The sequence below is a fragment of the Hirundo rustica genome, chromosome 2 (genome assembly GCF_015227805.2).
Source record: "Hirundo rustica isolate bHirRus1 chromosome 2, bHirRus1.pri.v3, whole genome shotgun sequence".
NCBI classification, from domain to species: Eukaryota; Metazoa; Chordata; class Aves; order Passeriformes; family Hirundinidae; genus Hirundo; species Hirundo rustica.
In genome coordinates, this window is record NC_053451.1 from 54,171,063 (window position 1) to 54,194,009 (window position 22,947).

The following is a 22,947-nucleotide window of genomic DNA, read 5'->3' on the forward strand; positions in this document are numbered from 1 at the left end:
AAAACTTCAAAAATAAGCGCACTTGAAGTCATCTGAGCCCTCAGAATTGTTTTATTATACCCTTTTGTGAAGGGAAAAACAGTAAAACATTGAGGATTTGTGAGGAGAGAGGTTGCACACAGATAAGACAGAGAGGCTCTGGGGGGGTTTGCCATTTTTCGTGCAGGTCTGGAATGTCCACAGCCTGCGACTCAGTCCACTGAAGGACACAAAGTGGACATTCCTTGGCCTAAGAGAGTTGTGTTTCTCTACAAGGACAGCTCAGCGGTGTGAGTAGCACCACACTGCAGCCAGGACAGCTGTCCCACAGGCCAGCTGTGGCCTCAGCACCTTCAGCACTGGAGAAGATGAAGTTTGTCTATGACAGATCCTGAAATTCCCCACAGCTGTGTCAGGGCTTTCCCAGGGTCTGGGCACCATCACTGTTCACACTACCTCCATCTGCATGAATACATGTCCTGGCTCTTTCCCTCTCTATATATTAGGGATCACATATGAGAGATTAGAGTTGTGCTAAGTGTGATCATATATCACACTAAGTGTGATATATGATCCCACTTAGCACAACTACCACCAAGAGCCACCCTCGTCGCCAGCAAAACAACACACTCCAGTGCACACACTTCTCCCCTGGGCAGAGGGTGTGAGATTAAACTCTGCAACAGATCCTGTTCTCACTGCTGTCTGAACCATGAAAAGGTGCTCTGGTGCTAGAGCAGAGGAAAGCAGGGCTTGGCCCCCAGTTTTCTGCAGTCTTGACTTCATCCCCTCATGAGATCCAGTCCCTTCATCACCTCTGCCCTCACAGTAACACCCTGCTCAGTAGTGCAGCAGAGATGGAGGTAAGTATAGTTCATCCACTCACTATTTGTACAATGCTGACTTCACCCATTTCCTGCACACATCAAAAAAGTGAGTTTCCCATATTTTCATTTGCTATTTCACCACTGCTTTTCTTCCAGAATTACTGTGAAGGGTGTTACACACCAATGTAAACAATAAAACTACAGATAATGTGGAATTTATCAGGATGAACAACTTATTCCCAAGCTAACAAACGGTGAAGTTAACATTGCACAGATATCCTGCAACAGACACCTGCAAGCCCTAGAGCTGAGTGCTGGCTGGCTGATGGAGGCTGTGGTGGGTCCGGATGCGCGGAGTTCTCCTGTCCTCTATCCATCACAACAAAGTGGGAAGGTTTGCTCCCACTTTTCAAGCCTAACTTGCATGTCAGATCCAGTGGGGTAATCTCCCTAGAGCTCCTCTGTAGAGCTGAATGCAGGAACATTGAACAGGTGAGCCAGCTACCTCCCCCATGCAACACTAAGCCACGGACTACATGTGCTCATTTGCAAGACGCACTGACACAGGGATGTAAAGCATATTTATTAAATAGCATGAGAAAACAACAGGTTTAGAAAAATGTGGTTAGAGAAGACCAGAATGCATCAGATTGGTTCTCATACCCCAGCTCAACAATTACTGAACTTCAGTGACCAGGTTTTGTCCCCAGTTTGGGATATTCAGCTTCTGGGAAGGGCACGACACAGACCAGTCAGGCAAGCTGAACAGGTAGTCTCCAAGAAGCATTAAAAAATGCAGCTGTCTTGCAGGATACATTAGTCTTCAGCATAATTTATGCCACATATCATCAAGATCATAGGCACAACACTAGTTCAACAAATTTTATCAGTCAATTGCTTACTTTTCCAATCCATGGGTTTTAACACAGCTATTGATGGTGTTTCAGAAACTTTACCCAGACATCTGCACTCCTTATTCAGAGATGCAAGTTCCTCATCACACAGAAACAATGTCTGTATCAGTATAAAACAAAGCTTTATTCTAGGAAAAACAGGAAAAAAAATTTTCTCCTAAAAATGGACAAAATGTACAGTGCTTGCTCCTGTTAGAGTTTCCTAAATCTTCTGAGTATTTCACAATTTAACTATTGGAATAAAACTTGCACTTCATAAGTCTGGAAACTAAAATTCTAAGTGTCTTTATTCTAGCAGTCAATAGTGGGAATGCTTACCTCTATAGGGCTTTTGTGCAAGATTAATATGACTGCTGAGAAAGACCTACATAAAAGAATTCTACTAAATCAGTTTTTACATTTTTGCTAAGTGTGATGAGGCCCACAGCTCATCTTGGTGGCGTTTCTGCACTGATGTATGACATAAGGCCTGCAGAGTGCTGTCACTGTGCTTTCCTTTCCTATCACCATGTGTCCTCTGGCAGCATTAGCTGCAGAGCCTCTTGGAGCTCCTTGAGCACAGCAACCATACCCTGCTTCACTGCCATGTCTCCTCTTGTCTCCAGGCTGTCTGGAGCTTCATCAGCATGGCTGCATATCCCAGACATCCTCTCCTCCTTCTGACAGGTATTTTCTGTGGTTGTGGGGTCCAGAGGTCGTTGGAGTTCTGTTACCAGAAGGGTCTTGTAGCACCTTGGGTTTGTCCACAGGGTCCAAGGCCACTGCACAGTTTGCTTATGGCTCTTCTGGTTAAAACATGTAGGGCAGCACAGGCATCTCATGGAGCTGTTGAAAAGGAATGGTAATGAAACAACATATCAAAAATATTTCCTTCTTTTTTCCCATTTATTTTGCCCCCACCCCAAGCCATGCCCTACACAGAACAGGGCACTTCTCGAGCCCCATCATTTGCTGTCTGTCAAGTGGCCATTTATTGCCACATGTCAATGCCTGCTTGTAGCAACTTCTCACTCCTGTACCCGCAGATCTTCCTTAGGCGGAATTTTGTCAGAAGCTCAAATGACTGAAGTCAGCATATCTCTCCTCCTACGTACTGTCCTGTTGATGTCACAGAGGAGATCAATGCATACAAGCTCAGGAAGAACTGTTTGCCCCTAAAGGAGTCAGCACGGTTAACCACAGTGACCTGCTTCTGCACAGGAACAAAGAGCGGCCGTCTCACACCAGGCCACCAACCAGCCCGGCAAGGTGACACACTGCCAGCCCAGACAGCGCAGTCCAGGCAGTGCTGGCTCTGAAAGGAAGGAGAAAAGTTGCACTTGCAGCATATGGAGGCCACTGGCACCTGAGGAGACACCACCAGGTGCCACCAGCTTTCTCCTGCTTAACTGCGAGTCTGAAGCCTCTGAGAAGACTGCATCAGTTGCTGTTGCCTGAGACGAGGAATTTCACACTTGGATTTCTCCTAGGCTTATCCTGCACCTTGACTCTTTTTGCATTCTGTGCCTGAGCAGTAGCAAGCAGAACAGGGGAGGATTGCCTTAATACTGTGGTCTCTTCTGCCTGTGCCAGGCCAGCACAGCCAGGGGTTCACTCCTATGTGGTTTTCGACATGAAAGGAGATGGTTAAGGTCAAGATCTCCATCAGTCAGTGGTTTATATTTCATATTGTGCCATGGAGTTGGTTTTTACTCCCTAAGGCCTTGTACACTGCTGAAAATTATATTCCACTGTCACCCCTTTAGCTGACCTTGGCAATAGGCTGGGCACAAATTACATTCTGCACCTTCCCAAACACAGTCTGTGTCACTCAAAGCCTTGCAGGTTGTTCAGCTCCCTCAGCATTTTCCCCTTGCCTCTGCCAATTGCTCATCTATGCCTTTACCTCAACCAATGTTCATTGGGCTCATTTACATCTACTCTCATTTTCTAATGAATAGATGAACAGAAAGAGGAAAGTGTTCATAGAAGGTCCCTCTAGCTAAATATTGCTATTTATTGCTCCCATTCAGAAAAACCCAATTTACCTTGGAAGATGTTCACAGCTTGCTTCGATGGGGTTGGGTTTCATCTGTTTCATCAATCATTAATCCAAGGTGGTAAGTCCCTCTGTCTACAAGGAAAGCAGCAGATGGTCCTCCTGAGACTGCTGACCTCCACTGCGGTTTTTTGTCTGAAAAAAAAAAAAAAAGGAGGAAAAGAGTTTCAAAGAAGAGACTGCTACAGGGAAAGCAGCAAGATAAAAAAGGAGGACCGAGGACAACTGGAAAGAATTACCTCATCCTGCATCCTGCGTGTCATCCCTCTCCACGCCTCACCTCTAGTTACAGGCCCCCCACCAACCTTTCCCTCTTGCTCCCAGCACCAGTGACTGCCTCCATTCCGCTGGCATGGAACCTAAATGCACTCAACCTTTTTATATTTTTCCTAAATCAACCAACAAGGCTTCCCCCTAAGAGCCCACAAGGACACACAGTGTTAAGGACATTTCTCAGTTCCCAATGTCTTCCTTCCCATGGCACCTGCAAACACACTCTGCCCAGGTTCATAGCGAGCAAGCAGTCAGAAGAGCATAGAAATTGTGAAGCTGGAAACCTAAGAACTGGACCAGGAGGGTGAAAGATGACTCATTAGTCAAACTGGATATAGCTCTCTTTGCTTTTCAAAAAAGAGATTAGTGGGAGTGCTCTCAACACTTTCAGTCAGTCTTAAAGAAGGGCATCATGATGTGACATCAGCCACATGTTTACTTTCTTTTCATTATGACTACCCAAAGAATAGTTAATCACACACGAGGAGACTGTGTCAGAGAGAAATCATCTTCTATAAAAAGCCTATTTCATAATAGGTGACGTTAAGAATTATCTTTCCTGCCTTTGGAAGATGATGAAAAGTAGACTCATCACCAGCCGTACTCTCTCCAGCATGACAGGTCAATGTACAGGTGGTGTTTCACTCCACTTAGGAAAAAAATCATATTCCTCTCTAACACAGAAGGACATGAAAGAACTTTGGAGGAAGTTCATGAAATGACAGGCAATGATATCATGGCCCCAAGGGAGGGGGATTTTTAAGACTAAAAACAATAGAACCCCAAGAATCAGAAAAAACTTAGCAATCTGCCTTGGTTCCACACCTTGGAAGTTCTTGCTCTTGGTCCACAGGCCATTCCTTCTTTCTTTGCCTTCATACCACAGAGGCATCTCCTCTCTGTCCTCTCCCATGAAGACACAAAGCCCCATCAGATTGTGCAGGACTAGAAGGAATTATGTAATCTGTAACTAGTGCTCCCTGTTTTCAAAAGTTCAAAAGGCATTTTAAGGACCTTAGTGGGTGTCCTGCACTTCAGAAAATGGTTCCTTTCAGAATAATTCCAACAGGAAATTGTATCATCCAATGGATCTGGACCGGAGGCTAAGAATCAGGAGACCTGAACTTCACTGTTAGTTTACTGATTACCAAGCATCAAACCTGGAGCCCAGTTTCTTTGTCTAAAAACTGTGACTCATGACTTTATGTGTTAAAAATGCATTGAGTGCTGTTAATAAAAGGTGACATTAGGGAAGCATTTGCTGTTTTTACATCCAAATCCATTTCCCCCCTTGCCACCTCTCCCCTCTCCCCGCCAAACACTTCTTTCAAATTAACACATTTTTTAGACTTCATTGAGTAACACTTTGGAGTGGGTTGACAAGAAGAAGACAGAGAACCTACTGCCATAAAACACAGCAGGAGAAAAGAGGGTAAGTGCTCTTTTTGGTTTTTCTTTTTTCTTTCTGACTCAGTTACTTATGGTAAAATGTGATGTGATGTGCAGGGGATCTGAGGAGAGAAAAAAGTCATCATGAAATTATGAAATACTCCTTCTGAACAGCACTGTGGTATTTTATTTAATCAGAGCTGTAGGCAAATGCAGATTCAGAAGAAACAGGAACCACAGAGATTTGATTTGGTCTTGAAAATTTCAAAACACTTGCTGGCAAATAAGTTTGGGGGCTGGGTTGTTTGGTTTTTTTTTTTTTTTTTTCATTTGGAGTTTTTCTTTTTGGCATTAACTTGGTCTCACAATCAGTGGCATGGTAAAAATTATTGCCAAAGGATCTCAGTTCTGGCTTCTTGGGTTTTACATGCATAATGCCTAAACGAGGAGCTGTGTGCTGTGACAAATGCCTCCTGCATGCCAGCTGACTTAGAAAAGGTGACTTGGAATTTTTCAAGTTCAGTATTTTTATTCTTTTTACAGTTCTCTGTTCTTATCTCCTCCTCCTCAGCGTATTTCCTGTTTCCTCATCCTGTAATAGTTATGCACATTCAAACGGTGGATCAAACATCTTTTGAGCTGCTGTTGTCAAATTTCATTAACATTTCTCACATAGTTTCCTGTTTTGATACTGATACCCCAGCAAAGTCTGCACAAGTGGGCAGTGTGGCTGATCAATACCTCCTCTGAACTGCTGGGAGATCATTCTCTTCATAGAGCATCATCCATTCCCAAACCTGTTAAAATGCTGGTGCTGCATCCATAAACTTAGTAGACATTGGAGGAAGCATGTCACCTACCAACAGAATTCAGCCAGCTTTGAGAGAGGTGCAATAAACTTTAAATATATAAATATATCAAGACCGAACATGGACCTAGGCCAGATAGTAGCAAAGAAAGTTGCAGGTGCCTGAAAACACAGGGGAGGTGTGTGTTGGTAGAAAGATGTTTCTTATCCTGGTGTAGGCATGATGCCTCCCACAAAAAACGAAGGAAAAAAAATGCCATTTTGTTTGTGTAAGCTGCAGCATCTCAATACCAAGTCCTATTTCTGAGGTTACCCTTCCAGTAGTGCTGTGTCCCAAAGAGCTCTGGACACAGGCACTAACAAATTTAAGAGAAGAAATAAAGTTTCCACTGACTTCAAAGCCACAAGTGCAAGAACAAGCCTTTTGCTTCCAAGCATCAAGGTCTACTAACACAACACTTGGCATGTAAGATACCCCAGTCTATGAGCATGCAATGCCACAGCAAAACTGATTGACTAAGTCAGCCCCAAGCAGTGACTTTATGGAGGTTTTTACATTGCTCTCCCATATAATCCCCCTGAAAAATACAGCAATATTTTGCTACAGAAATAAAAAAAATGTGTGTCAGTAGGAGGAAACAAATCTAGTGTTCTTTGTTAGCCAGCAATATTAAAAGCAGCAGACACATCAAGGCACATTCAGAATATGTCAGACAGTGACTGAAAGCAGTAGGGAAAAAAGCTTGTGTTCTCCCACATCAAGCTTCAGCAGGGTTTGAGGGAGAGGAGTGGGACTTTAAATGGTTTGAGGATTAAAAAGAAGCCAAATCACAAGAAAAAGCCATTTCAGATGCAGTATATTTGTGTTTCTAACCAAAGTCTGTGTTAAAAAAAGGGAACAGAGAAGTGTGTTTTTCACAATTTTCTCTTTGGTGTTTTGTTATGTCTGTTACTTCACAGGATGTTCTATTGTCTTCAATGCCACGATGCACAGAAATATCCTGCAAGCCACTGTGGGCTTTGATACGGTGTCTGGGGACATAAAAGAAGTGTTTTGCTTTTAATACCGACAGACCGAAAATCGGTATTTCAGAGCTCTGCCACTCACACCTAGCAGGCAACTTTTCCAGTTCAATCAGATTCAAATGTTAAGGAGAAAAGCCAATAAGTCCTCTGCATCCAAATGCAGGTTGGTGTTTGTCAGACTCCTGAAATCTGCTTCGTAAAGAAATCCCAAGATTCAACTGTAACTGTGCTCTTTTTTGGTGTTTTCTACAAACCTGGGGGGGGAGGGGGGAGTGGAAAGAGGATCACTAACTTTTCAAGCTTTTATTTCCAAAACTTTTCACAGCCAGGGTTACTGTGTAGTCAGCTTCTAGGGCTACATGAAAAAGCAGTTGATCTTTTTTTGAAAAGTTGTCAGCACAGACCTGGGACTCCACCAAGATCCGCAGCAATCATGTCTTGCCTCTGGTAACCTGAAATGAAGACCCAGCACCAGAGAGAGGGAAGCCCAGACCCTGTACCATAGAAATCAAGATCCCTTTTCTCTCCGTAACTCAATAGGACCTGGATTTCCTCATTCCCCAAGAAGCAAGGTCCTGAAGCAGTGGTAGGTAGGAACGGGAAGAAGTTGATGTCAAAGATGTGGGACCACACTGCAAGAGAAGGAGCAGACTTAGGGTGACTTACCTCCACTGAGACCTTTGGCCACCATCTGTTTGCACATCTATGGCAAAGGGCAGCTTAGGTCAAAGTGGGCATTTCCACCTGGGTGGCATTGGGAAGGCAACAGCAGCAAACCCTGCTCATATAAGGCTCCCTCTGGAACCAAAAACAAAAGGCCACTGTGAAGAATAACTTCAATAGCCCCTTGAAGATCTAAATCTACCTCCATGGACATGTCCTTCCCCCTGCCAACTGGCCCGTGAGTTGGCTGGGATGAATCCTGCCCAGAGCTTCCCCAGCGTGCAGGATGCTGAAAGGGCTAGGCTGGATAGCCCAAGAGGAAATTCAAGAAGCGCTTGGCTTCTTGGAAACACCAGGATGCAAATGAGATGGGGGGGCTTCTGGGAATCCTATGTCTGAGAGCTAGCTCAGACCTCTGCACTAACAGCAGAGTCACCATACCTCAGTTTCACTGTGGAAAGGAGCCAGCCTGTCTGGAAGAGCAAATTCTGGGGAAGAGCACCTGTCACCACCTAGACCCATCCATTACCATCATGCAAATATGCTTCTGCTTATGCAAATCTGTCCCAGAGCACACTCCCTCACAAGCAGAGAATCCCCACCAGGCCACTGACCCTAATTTTCACCCGCAGCAGACCCCATTGCAGAGTGGGGGCTGCAAATCTCTCCTTCTCCAGCATTCAAACCCAGTGTAGGGTTTGCCTCAGCTTTCAAAGACCTGTGACGCTCAGTGTTTTGCAGATGACTGGTGGTGTGTATCCCAGAAGAGCTGTTAGACTTGACTGCTTGCCCTTTTCCCTGGCCATGGACATCTACACTACAGCACACTCCAGTTTGGAACACTGAAGGTACAACAAATCCCTCAAAGAGAGGTGAAATGAGCCAAAGTGCCAAAATAAGATCTCTGTGTGAGTGTGGTTGCACCCAGCTTTGAGGCAGCTAGGTTTGGCAAGAGGGGGGGCGGTTAAAGGTATTGGGAGGAGGTTAATCCGTGTCATAAAATGTCAGTAAGCTTTTTATACAACCACCAGAAAAAGTCTTTTTGGGTTTTTTTTTGTTTTTTTTTTTTTTTTTTACACCTACAGAGCCTTATACGTTGTCTTTTAGACGCCCCAAAAATTCCCCTTAGCACTTTTATCATTCAGCATCACTCCAGAGTTTAGTCAGCCAAACCATACTCTTTCCCAGTGTTAGATAAATTGCATCTTGAAAACAGCACAGACACTAATATCACATCATCCTAGAGCTGAGCCACATGTGAAATCTCTATCCTGTTTTTCTACAGAGATGAGTAAGATTTTCCTGTGTAATTAATATATAATATCTTTCTGTGCATTTGTGTAAATATATAGAGCAAAGATACCACTGCAAAGATAACAATTTGCCAAAGTGCTTTTCACATTCTTTCAAATGTGGTTGTTTTACTTGCAGTTTATTGCATTTTAGTCATGTTTTGACATTTGAAGAATTTTCACCGAAAACAGACCTCATACCAATAACAGAACCAGACATAGAACTAGTAGTAACAAGGAGCAGCAGTAAACAACAGATGCACTATTTATTGCATGCATATTATTATGTATTAATGGAATAGAGTATTTAAGTAAAATTGTAATTATTTCTCGTGTTGAATTAATGAGGCTAAAATACATTATTTAAGCAACTTGTGAATATTTAACAGCAAAAGTAATCATTGATATATATTTTTGGTCAGATTTTGCTATTTTTAGACATATCACCTTTTTAAAGACAAGACAGACATCTACTTCTCAAAGTCCCTCATATTGTGAGGAAGGCTGCAAATACTCTAATAGCACCAAGATAAAAAATAATTCACAAAAACAAAAGAAAACAAAGTCCTGATTGAAAGAAGCACATTATTGTCAGAACTGCAAAGAATTGGGAGTTTTGCCAGTTTGGAATTCAATCCTTATTTAATAAATCTGTAATTATATTAAAATTATCAAGCAGATCAAAATATTCAATTTATCAAGGGTTCCTACAGAATAAGAGTTTCTTCATGATAAGATGAGATATGGGGACTTATGAAACAGCATGTTGTTGAGAAAAAAAAACAGGAAAAAATTCATGAGGCACTGATTTGTAAGCAACAAACGGGGGGCATGGAAAGACCAGACTATGTCTAAGATTTGGACAACCAGCCCTACCTACACTTATTGGATTTGGACAGAAGGCAGTTTTTCAAATGCATTCATTTTTAGTGGGAGGCTTTCATGTTACTTTTCCTTGGACTCTCCCAGAGATGCAATGCTTCTGCTCTTTTGCAGGGGTAGGAGTGGTTTTTATGCACCATCTGAAGCATTGGAGCAGGGAAGGTGACAGGGTGACAGGGAAGCTGTTGGCCGCTTGACATGACCAAGCCATGCTCACACAGAAAAACATTAACTAGGCTCCACTTCTTTGAGAATGCCTAGCACAGGCCTTCCTCCTCTTCCTTCCCCCTTTTAGCTGCCCATGTCCCTCCCAGCTTGAAGTTTTCATATTCAAAACAAGGCTGCTTGCAATCACAGCTGCATCTGCAGTAGCCATGACACCTGCTCCCAGCAGTGCCAGCCCTTTGCCTTCTGTCATTTGGGTGGCTTTCTGTAAAGCTGTACAGCTCCAGCTTATATTTATCACCATTTACTTACTAACTGTGAGGCACATTAAGGTGGTACAGTTTACTAAGCACAGTTTTCTGCTTTGCTCTAAAATCTGAGCAATTACAGCAAGGAAAACAGTTCAGCAACGAATTCAGCCTTGGTTCTTACCCTCTGTTCCTACCTTTTTAGGATTCTTTTAATTTCTGAACAGACTCGGGCACAAAACCGCCTGTGCGCCCTATGGCTGCAAGCCACATGTGCCAGCAGATCACCATGTCCCATGGTATGCTGCGGCTGGGAACGCCCCACCAAGGGCATGCTCAGGCATGAAGTCTGACCAGATATGCCGGAGGAGGAGGAGGACGTGGAAGGGAAAAGGAAAAGAGCATTTCCCAGGAAAGGCTTGGCAGTTTGACTTTTTGCCAACTTTGCTTTGAAGAATTAGCAATGCTCGGGAATGCAGGCCATGCCGGCAGTGAGTAGGGCGTTGTCTGGTTACCCACTCTGAGGTTGTCTCCACATCTGCCAGCAGCATCCAAGATCCCAATGGGAAGTGCTGCTCTCCCACACACAGTGTGGGGCTGTGACCCCTCTGTGAGGCCAAGCCCTGCCCCAGGGAAGGGCAAAAGTGCACAGCTCACCAGGCAGGGCAGCACGCAGGGAGTAGGCGGGCACATGGAGCACCACTGCCCTCATGGCACTGGCACCTGTTGCCTCAGCTGACAAACTTTGCCTGGGCAGAGAGGTCAAATTCAGAGGCTAAAGCAAAAAGTCCCCCATCACTTATTTCAGAAACACATTTCTAAATGTTTCCTATTCTCCTCCCCGACCCCAGCAGAGCCCCCGTCTTCAGAACACAGGTGTGAGGAGAAGTCCCATTCAATGGGACACGCTGCAAACACAGGCACAACACAAATGTCTTCTCAATGAACAGCATCTGCCCTACTTGCACCACACTGTCACACAGTCAGAAGTGTCTGTGTCATACAGAAACTAGGTTAAATGGAAAGGGTGTAGCTCTGTAAACCTTAATTTCAGCATTGTTTTGTACCTTCTGGGTCAGGATGTGAAGGTTTTTATCCATTCTTGTACAGATAGGAGTAGGTCCGTAGGAGGTTTGCCTGAGTAAGAGCTAAGGCAGGAAACAGGGATTTGAGCTGGCTGCTGCGAGGGGAAAAAGACACCATCCTGAAAAATAAGCCTCATCAGCCTCCAAAGTGCTACTGTGTGTTCATGTTTTATTGTGTTTTTAGCTGCCCCACTGAACCTAGTCTTCCCAAAGGATGCATCGGAATGTCAAGCCATGAAGCTGCCGATACCCCACCTTTCCAACTACTCCAAGTCTCCCTGTCAAAATAATAAACACATGAAATGATAAACAAGGTAGCACATTGTGCTGGGGGCAGACGATTCCCCTGCTGGCATGGACACATTCCCCATCCCTTGAGAGCCCCCCCAAACTCTCACACGTCCTCTCTGCCCAGGGACAGGGATCACCTTCCCAAAAGGCACTATTTGCAACCTCCAGGGACAAGACACACACTGACATTAAAAAATACTGTTGTGTTAGAAGATGTGGGAGCCCCATGAGCAGCCTGAAGCATAACTCTGGGAAGGTTACTCATGACTCCTACATGGGCCACATCTTACTCTGCAAACACGGGGCAGGGGCCCAGGCTGTGCTTTCACAAGCAGTTCAGCTCAGCGAGAGTGAGAAAGTCTGCTTTACTCCTCGTGGCAACAAATCAGTGCACAGCTTTCCCAGGTAATGTCATAACCTCCCGTGCTTTCAGCAATTGCCATTTACATTGGGAAAGAAGGAGGAGGGGGCTCATGCAGTCCTGGGCTTGTCTTTAAAGGGGATATCGACTTTAAAAGGTGATCCAAAGTTTAGGTTAAAAAAATTTTCTTCTGTAAAACATCAAGACATACTGTCCCAACAAACTTTCAGGTGGTGGAAGTGAGCTGGGTCAGTAAGTTGGTTTACATTGTCTGTAAACTCTGTTTTTATTACAGGTAAGATTTTTAAATGTTGCTTGTTCATATTGAATGCCAATGATATTGTGCTGCAGTACTTGTTTTTCCATATGTATCCATAATGTGGCCATCAGCACCAATTGTGGTTTTCATGGCCTGGGTTACAGCTTGTCTTTACTTTCCTCATCCAAACTGTGCTCACTAGTACCGGCTACTGAAAAACAAGCCCATTAGCAGAGTCAGAACATCCTCTCATCTCTGTACCTTCTTTTCCTTCCTGGAAACTTTCTGCTAAAATGCTGCTTAATACATCTAGAGAACAAGAGGAAGTCAACATCATACAATTGTTTTAAGCCCAAATACCAACCAAAATATTCTGAAATATTAAAAATTATGTTTACAATGTGGTAACAGCATTTTCTCAGTGTGAATGGTAGGGGCAATCACTAAAGCAAACACTTTAGACCATGTCTACTGAGCACTGCTTAAGGTATTGGTCCTGGGGGAGCACAAGTACTCCCATGCTCAGCAGAGGAGCTCTGGTATAGCATATCCACTGACCTGCACTTGAACCTACCACTTGCTGTTTTCCTCTTACAATCTAAATCTGGCAATGTGCTGTCTGGTCAGTAGCGTACTACCAAATCATCCAGCGAAATGCTCTGGATGCCATAAAAGCGTGCCTGTGCTTGCAGCGCCATAGCAAACAAACTTGTAAAATATAGCCCGAGCACGGCTCGCAGCGGCTGGCATCGCAGCCGGCGCATGTGCTGCTGCGAGGCACCTTTGTAACGCAGCCAGGCAGCAGCTGTGTGCATTGCAGACATTGTGGGTGGGTGGCTGTCTGAGAGCTCAACAGCTGTCCCCTCCACCACGCCGGGCCAGCGCCCGGCCTCCCCAGAGAGCGCCCTGCATCGCTCAGTCAGAGACCAATTTCAGAGCACCCCGTGAGAGCGGTGCTGCTGCTCACACCCGTCCTCCTCGGTGGAGTTTTGAGGGATGTGGCTGCCCTAGTCACAGCGAGAACCTGGCCAGCCTGGGCACAGGGTTCAGCTCTGAGTAACTCAATCGGCTGCTGTGTCCATCTTCGCAAAAAATTACTGCAGACACCAATTATTTGATGCATATATTTGTGTTAACATTACCAGGCAGTAAACTGCAACTTTGTTTTTTTGCTTGTTTTTATTCTCCAGCCCTGAAGTTCAGTCAAATCCATGCATTTTGGTGAGCCAGCATGTTTGCTGCCTTTCGGTAAATCCCGTGTGTGGACCCCGGTTGCACTAAAGTCATACATGCGTTCGTGACTGCAGCTTTTGTAAAGGTTACAATTAATCCTTCTTACCTTATGCCACTGAGTAAGAAAAGCAGCCCTCAGTTTTTGCTACCCAAAGAAGTTCAAAAGCCTTCATTTCCAAGTCTACTTGATCTGCCATGACTGGAGGGATGATCTCAACCACATTTGTAGAAGCCCCTGGCTTGCGGTGTGAGGGGGCTGGGGCAGGCCAGCATCTCAGAAACGTGAACCTCCAGAACTGCATCTTCTCACTGAAATTCAGAAACTGCCGCGGCAGCTGTAAAGGCTGCCACAGGCTTGGACGGCAATGAACCCTGAGGATAACGGCAGTCAGAGAGAGCAAAGTGCGTGACCTCACCTAAAACCTCCTGAAATCACTGCATCTTTCTATTGATTTCAATGATCTTTACCTCCCTCCCTGAATGAGTAACAAGGATCCCCACAGATTAGGCAAGTGAGAGGCATGAACAGACAGCAATAACAGCTCTGAATGTGCTTATTTATATTTAGCTACTTTTAACTTTCTACAAAAGTCTGACAGTCTCCATGAATTGTCACAGGTTGGCTTCCAGTTTCTTAGCAGCATCCCTACCAGCCATTTTAATTGATGCTGTGAGCATAGGGCATTTTTCACTGTGAAGTGTGGGTTTTTCAAGCTGTATTTTGCACTGACACTTGAATAACTTCAAGCAAACTGCTGACTCTTTTTAAGTTGTAATGTGTCACTTAGAAAGCCTTTAAGCAGGACCATACACTTTGTTCATTCTGATTAAAACACTGGAGTTTTTAAAGCTGCATAATATGCAGGAAAGCACCAACTGTGCAAGCAAACTCTCCTTTTTCCTGTCCAGTGTAACTGGTGAGCTCTACTGGATTTTCCATTCTGGTGATTTGCTCTGGCCACAGAGGCAGGGCTGTGGCCCTTGGTGGAAGACGGGCTGGCAGGGCTGGGACATCAGGATTATTTGGGGAGTGCACAAAATATGAATGTGGGGGCTGATTTTAAAAACAGCATCTTCCTTTCAACTGTCAATGCTGAAGCTCCAACTCAGAACACAGGGATCACAATGATGCAAGTGAAGGCTAAGTAGCTTCAGTGCAGGACTGGGAAAACATAGCTCTAAATCCTTCCACAACATCTGACTAAAAAAAAGAGGACATCTTACAGGCTTGATGTCATACTGAAGGGGATTTTTCTGGGCTTGGAAGATCAAGGGAAGATGGAAAAATGAACAGGATATTTTTAAATCCTTCTCTGACTTCTTTTTACTTTTTCACATCTGAATATTCATTTCTTCATTCCTCTCTCTTCCTACAGCAAAGCAGCTGTGCTGCCCCCAAAGAAAAGCAGGCACATGTAAGGTATTGGGGCCAGTTGGGTAAGCCTTTCTCATTGCCTGACTGAGGTCCTTTCTTAGCCATGAGTCTGCTCTACCATACCTAGAAACACCTTCTAAAAGCAAATTGAAAAGGGAAAAGGAAAATGGAGTTATTTGAAGGATTTCTGTCCTGCTTGCTCCCTCTGACTTAAGAGAGAGGAGAGGAAGGCAGAAGAGGAAACAAGCCTAGAGGAGTCTGAGCAGATGCTTTTGTGCTGCCTCAAAGCCCTCTAAGAGCACTGGAGATATCTCAGAGCCAGTTGGCAGCCCAGACACCACAGGTCTCAGTGAGCCTGACACCCCACACAGCTTTGTGATGCTGGAGTTGCTCCACTTAGATAACAGTGAACAATAAGCACCAGTGCCCACGCTTTTCAGCAGGCCTCAGCTTGGCAAAGGGGGACCAGGTCCATTTTGGGGACCTCTTTGTCACTTGAAGAAACCAACTTACAAGGCAAAGGGGAGAGGTGGATCTGTGGTTTCCAGAGAGGCCTATGGGCCAATGCCAGAAGAAAACCAAGTGATAAATTACATATTGTATGAAATTACCAAATCTTAAACTGTGTGTTAAGAAGTGTCCAGAAACAGTTATTTTCATTACTCACTGAGGACCATCCATCTAGCAACAGATGGAGTTTGGAAGCTGTTTCATCAGTGCTTGCCAGACACCCACTTCTCTTATCAGACCTTTGCTCCCAGGGAGCACCGGGCTGGGAGAGCCCTCCTATGCTCACAACTTCTTCTTGGATCACCATGACTTCTTTGTATTTACAAAAAAATCTTTATTAGCCCCCAGAGGCACCAGATAAAGACAAAAGACCATAAAAGTGTCCTTAGGAGGTCAGACTAAAGGTCCCTCTAGCCCAATATCCCATCTCTAAAGCTGACAATGGGGAAGAGTACAGGACCAGGGCAAGCCTATAGTAAAACTACCATGATATACTCTGTCATCCTCTAGTGATTTGGAGGTCAGGGACTTCCTGACCCAGAAATGGTATGTTTGTGTTTGAGGGCAGAGAAGGATTTGAACCTCTAGTCCAAGCATTTGAATGCTACAAGAAAAAAGCATTTAACTCAGCTGGTGAGAGAAATAAAAGTCCAGTATAAATACAAAGCCGGTGGAAGCAGACCAAAAGTTCATTTCAAAGTCCATGACATTATCTCCAAGAACAGACTCAACTTTCTGAAGCCAAGAAGGATATTTTAACCTGAGAGACTCTGACTGCTCAGTATTCCTGAAGCAGCACTCACCCAGACCTCTTCTTTCTTTCAGCTGGTCCTCCAAGAGAAAACAGGGAGGATGAGGAGCTCTTAACATGTAGGGCTGGGGCATTTGAAGCCTTCCTCTTCAACAATTCAGTCAAAGGCTAAAGGTTCTTCTCAGAATAAATAGCAGGTTAGGTAGGTGTTTCCTTCAGGCATCAGACCAAAATAGCATCCCATACTGGACTGTGGTGGGCAAGTGAATTATTTACTGGCCAGAGCACGGCTGCAGTAGGTGCAAGGAAGTAGTTCAGATGTTGAAGTCAAGGGGTAATCACTGTGGCCCAGACTCAGGCCAGACCACGGAGCAATGCCTACACACTTGGCAAGTGTGTGCCAACAGCACCTCGGGACCACACAGCTCCAACAAAATGCTGCCAGCACCACGACCAGCAGTGCTCTGACCCAGGTCACAAGGACAGCCACCACAATGGGTCTCAGCAGCAGCAACAACAAAAACAAGCACAGGTCCCTCTGCCACATGAAAGGCTGCACAAACATTCGTTCCTTTGCAACCTTTCTGCAGGGCCCCGGCTCTCACATGAAAGAACAACGGCACTTCAGACCTACCCCACTTCTCTCTGTCAGCCACCACATCCCCTATTGAAATCATTTCCTGTTTTATTTTTAAGATTGCTGCTGTCATAAGCTGTTGCTGGCGTGGGGGTAGGGATGGGAAGGTGGTGTCTGCCCAGTGAGCACAATAGCCAGCTGTCACCTCCTTCCCAAGGTAGCTTTTAATGTTGTTGCACTGCAACATGGCCTGGTGGCAGAGGGAGCACCAAGAGGAGCAAAGACAGTGATGCTTCTCACTTTGTAGCATGACTCCAAGGAAAACAGGCTTGATAGGACTAGCAGAAGGAGCAGATTTAGTATTTCACATCCTCGTGGTGCAAGACCATAAAAGCTGCAAGGGACAAGGGTCCCATCTCTTTGAGGATGAGTCTTTGTAACTGGAGCAGAGATGCAACATAAAAATCCAAATTCTGGTCAGCAAGAGTGGCAGCTGGCATAACTGTCCCATATCCTTATAGCATACATAGCAGGAAAAAAAAAAAAAAAAAAAAAAAAAAAAAAAAAAAAAAAAAAAAAAAAAAGAGAGAGAGAGAGAGAGAAAAAAAAAAGAAAAGAAAATTCAAACGGAAAATGGTGCTAAATTATACTGTTAAGTTGTATTATTCCTAGTATTACCTTTGCCTCTGGGTCCCAGGTTCATGCTCAGTTTACACTGGGACAAGTCTGTTGGTCCATCCTGCCCTCCCAGGAGGTTTTTTTATTTGTCTTAAAAATGTACATAGCAAGTGGCATAGTTTGAGTGAGATGAGGGTCAGATCAGAAGGCAGAACTGAAATTAGTAACAAACCAGCTGCTGGAAATTATTTCACAGACTCTGGAACAAACTACTCAGTTTCACTAGGGGCCACTGTGCAGCACAGGATCGGCCACAGGGCTGGCGAGAAGGACCAGTCACATCGTGGGCACCACTCGGGAGAGGCGGGTATGTTTTGGTGCAACAAATTGATTTGAGGACAGCCAAGATTTTTTTTCTCAAAGCAACTTCTTAAAAATTCACCAGCAATCCCCTTCTGAAGTCAGAGTAACTGCGAAATTTAGCTGCTTTTTTTTTTTTTTTTTTTTTTAAATGCCAGAACTCATGTAATTTTCATGGCTGTAAATCAGAACATCCTCATTCTTGTGGCATGTTTTTCACTTTTATGAACACTAATTTCACTACATTTTTAGAGTGGTGACTTTAGCCACAGCATGGCTGCTGCTAAGTTCCCACGGCTACCAGTAGGACTTTTATGTGGGAAATCTGTGGGCAGCAGGGAGCCTCCCTGTTTGTATCAATATGAACTTCCCAAGAACATCAGACTGACATTTTCTCAGCCCTAGTAAGAGCACACATGCTCTCACTTAGAGTTCTCTTTTCCTAAGCTGAAGGACATGTGTGATCATTTTAATTTCATCCGTTTTCTAGCAGGCCTTTTGCACACACAAAAATGCTGCACAAATGAGGTTTTTTTCCTCTCCAGCTAGCAGAAGCCAAATCCTACCAACTGCTTAGTGCCAGTTGTAAGGCCCCAAGGGACTCGAGCAAACACCAGGAGATCCTGGTATGGGACATCCTTCCAGCTTTCACGCTCCCAGCATTCTGGAAACCCTCAGTGCTGCAGAGACACCCATGATCCGTCTCCACCATCAGAGGCCAGGCTGTCAGTGCTGGCAGGTCATCACTGGCACAGCCGTCCACAAGAGTTTCCCAGCCTTTCGCTCGGCGGCTACGCATTCCAGAGATGACCAGACACAAACACATCTCCTGTACTTGCATGCTGGAGCACTTTCTGCAGCTGGGTAATGAGCCGAAGAGCACATTAGAGGCATATATATACTGTCTCTCCCAGCTGAAAAGAAAAAAGTCGGTTTTGGGAGGGGGTTGGGGGGTTTTTGGTTTTTTTCCTTGGTTTTTGTCTTTTCTTTTTTTCTCTCTCTCTCTCAGAACGTAAAAATGTAGTGGAAGGGCAAAGGGTAAATTGTGTGGCTTCAGCTTTCTTGGAGATAATATATTGCAGGGAAAAATTAGCCATGGTTCAGTCAACCTTTAGAGAATCCCACAGACACAACAGGACCACACTTAGTAATCATACCTAACTATTGCTTCCTATTTGCACAACTGCAGACCTGTGGAAATGTTTTAGGTTCATAATCACAAAGAAGAGGCATCCGTACTCTGGAGTGTGGGGCACTGGGAAGCAGAGAAGCAGAAACACTCAATCAGTTGTTTAATCACTTTGGTCAAAAAGGCTGATTTCTTCATCAGTGAGAGATGCTCCAGCATTGCACGAAGCTGAAGCCAAGAGAAATCCTTAAACTCTGATCCTTCAAAACACTCACAGCTCCCCCTTTCAAATTCAGGGTTCAACTCTTTTATGAACCTCTTCTTTGGAAGCTGCTGCAGCCTTCAGTCTTTGTACCTGGCTGCAGGTGAAGTCCACAACACACTGCTCTGGGCATATTCCTCAACATCATGCGTCCCACATGAAGACAGCAATATTGTGAAATATGCTACTATTCAGCTAGAGGTGAAAATGTCAACATATAATTGAGAGGGCTTGAAATGGAAAAGAAAATATAAAGCTGAAGGTAGTTTTTATTGTTGTTGCAGCCAAGATAGTCTAGGACTGTAAGTGTGGTGAGGTTTGGAAAGAGGCCATATCTTTCCCAAGACCAACAGACATATTTGGGGGGAAAAACAAGATAACCTTTGTCTAGCTCAAAACTGTCACTTCTAGGCTTTAAAGTGCTGCATATTTCACTGCAAAATCCTGAAAACTCTTTTCCCAAGCACAACTGTCTTGCTGCTGTGCTCATTGTAGGCTTACAGCAGAAAAAGGAGCACGTGCTCAGCTGCTGAGCACTGTACGGGGTTGTGCTATCACTTCATGATCAAAGGGGGTCCTGGGCATGTCAAACACCCACAACCCAGAGCGGCAGTGGGGAGAGAAAAGGTGTCTCCAGCCCACTGCTAAATGGTGTCATGTTTTGGCAGTGCTTTATTTAAAAGGCCCAGGACAATGAGGGGTTTTTTAGAAGTGGAAGCATTGGAGAGTATACAGCGAATTTCACAAGCTGTGTGGTACACCAGGAAGATTTATCACAGAGGGTACGTGTACTTCTCTGACATCAGGACAATGTTTTAATATGCCTGTTACAAGATGCATTGAGCCATTTGCAATCTCCCTTATTCTCTTCATTTCAGATAATGAGATAGTAGCACATTCCAGGCCTGTTTGAAGTATCTTTCAGTGAAAGTCAGAAAGCAAAACATCTAGAGACACTACACCTAGATCAAATTTCCCAGTGAAAATCCTCACCAAGGGCTAGTGCAACCACTAGTGCAAGAATGCCAAAAAGATTTCTCTGCTGTCTGTAACTTAGGCCTGTTTCAAAGGCAGTGTCAGTGTCTGCATGTGCACACCTGTGTCTTTTCTCTTTGAAAAGCTGCTGAACTTGGCCAGAGAAGCCAAATGAGATAAAGATCTCACAGTTACCAGATTTTTCTAAAAGCCAAATGAAAATAATTGGCCAAATAGAAAAGAGAAGACTGATACACAACCTCTACAAGAACTCAGTCTGAAAGTGGGGCTGTGGTATGAACCTCCATGTTATTATATAGCCTGACACCCACCCCAAGGGGGAAGAAGCTGTAACACTTCAATAGGGAGAATAGCTTCAACACTTCATTGTGCTCACTGTTACACAAATCCACCTCCCCTCAGCAGCCCTGACGTTTGAGTGATTCCTTATGGACATTAGGAGCGAGCTCATTTTCAGGGCATATATCTACATACGGGGTTTTGCTGGGGACCTCAGGGCTTCATCCCTTTGAGTCAGCAGCCAGCTAACCACACTCTACCGGTGGTCAGGACTCCCTGACCTCAAATGCCCCCGGGCAATCCTGCTCAGCATCTGCAGAGAGAAGGCATATGTGGAGATGAGCTGAGCGTTGGGCTGGTGAGAGGGGCTGGAAAATGAGAAATGTGCAGAAGAATAAAGGGGAGCAACAAAACCAGGGCAGAAAATAAGAAGGACAAAACTTTAGTCTCACTCTGCAAAACTTGTAAGAACTCTCTGGTATAGAGTCATATGAAGGGAAAGTGGGTGGCTCTTGAGACACAGTAAAAATGAGATTAACTCACCTACTAAATTCTCAGTCATCCTCCTCTTATAACCACTGCCAGGAAGTATGAATAACCAATCTAAATTTAAATAGAACAAAAAAGAAAATACTATACAGTATGCCTGGTCTGCAAAGAAACCATGAATTTGCTCTTTTAATAATTATAAGCAATCCAACAAGTTTTCCAAAGCATTCATCTCTCATTCATGAAATAAAAGACTATCTTCAGTACCCATGTATGCCAAGTGTGCTGCATTATCTGCCCAGATAATTGCATTATTTTTCCCATTTGGATGAAATTGCATTTTGTGAGAGCGACAGAGTAATTCCCCAAGTGCCAGTTATTTCTCTGCTTAGAAAATACCATGTACAATTATTCCATTCATGGAAGAATTGAAATGCTTTAACTACCTACTTGCTCATATTTTGTAAATTATGGAAGAAAAAAAATGTTCATTGCCACTACCAGCATGAGACAAATGTTTTACTGCATATGACCAGGGCTGACAAAATTTCCACCCCAAGCCCATTTGAGTTCAGCTTGGGACAAGCCTTACAGACCTTTTTTGGTTTTTTGGTTTTTTGGTTTTTTTTTACTTCTTGCTGTGCAGAATCAGTATACTCCTACAGCTCAGCTAACAGGCTATGTGCTTTGACCTTCAAATCCAGACTTATAGATATCTTCACTCTTGGATATTTTTAATGTGTTTACTTCACTGAACATTAGAAATATTATTAATATTTCTAAGTCTCAAGAGCTCTCCTCCAGATGCTGTCTGCAATGTAGCTCTCTGGGAGCCATTTGGAGAGAGACCATTTTTAATCCCTTTCAGCAGAACTTTTTCACTCACGTCAGTGAGGGTTGATATTACGCAAAATAAGTAAAGTTGGTAGAAATGAGTTCACAGGCAAAACTCTCCATGAGTCAAACTGTCCCCCAGCTACCACATTAAATTGCGCTGATAAGAGGTGAGATTGCCAAATGCCATGAAGAGGGCTTTGGCACATTAGCATCTGAGAGCGTTTTTCCCAGACATGAGTGTGGTCCCAGATCTGAAGTCCATTAAAGCCTTTTAATCACTCTGGATTTGGCTTGAGGAAAGAAGGGCAGTTTCTGGCATTGTTGAGTTAGAGTGAGTGTATTGAAACAACCCAAGTCGTTGAACGGTCGGTGATGCTTCGATGGAAACAAAGGGGGAAGCGGAGCTGAAGGGATTTCTGAGAAACGTCACAAACCAGTTAAGTGGGCAGGAACTGGACAGCCTATCAAGCCATGTGGAAAGAGGCTGCTTTCTAGAGATATGCCAGCTACAGCCATTTTGTCTTTCAGTGCTCCAGTAATCAGATCCATACATACTACTGGGCAAGAAAAAATATATCATTCAACAATGTCCATAAACTACAGATATAATCAAAGCTAAAAAAAAAAAAAAAAAAAAAAAAAAGCATCTGTTTGTCCACCGCTATGCACAGCAGCTCCTGACTAAAAATTAATAGTGTATTGCTTACTGTGCCTACATACCGAACCTCAACAAGTCTAATTTCATGTTAAAATCACAAACTTTTGCCTTTTATTGGAGAGAGAGAAGAGAAATTAGCATTCTCTTTTTCATGTTTCAGAACAAATGTATGAGCTTTGAAGTCCTGTATTTGTGAAAGAAACCATCGTAGCCTGTTAAAATGAGCTTTTGGTAGTGAGAAGGTTAACTAATTTGGTTTCCCCGATAAGTTTATCTATGATCAGAACTGAGTCATACAGAAAATACTCCTACAAGATTTGACCTTTTACTTGTATCCCACACTGAGATAATATACTTAAAATGGATATCAATA

The 22,947-nt window shown here is 44.0% G+C and overlaps 1 long non-coding RNA gene across 1 annotated transcript in view; it reads right to left on the reverse strand.

Moving 5' to 3' along the window:
- Window positions 1-1,418: 1,418 nt before the first annotated feature.
- Window positions 1,419-22,947, reverse strand: part of LOC120748545 (uncharacterized) — a 67,768-nt gene continuing 46,239 nt past the window's right edge. Inside the window, exons 3-4 of the long non-coding RNA XR_005699389.2 lie at window positions 3,748-3,893; window positions 1,419-2,545 (exon numbers count right to left, since the gene is read on the reverse strand). This is a non-coding gene — a long non-coding RNA (uncharacterized LOC120748545). The remainder of the gene's footprint in view (window positions 2,546-3,747; window positions 3,894-22,947) is intronic.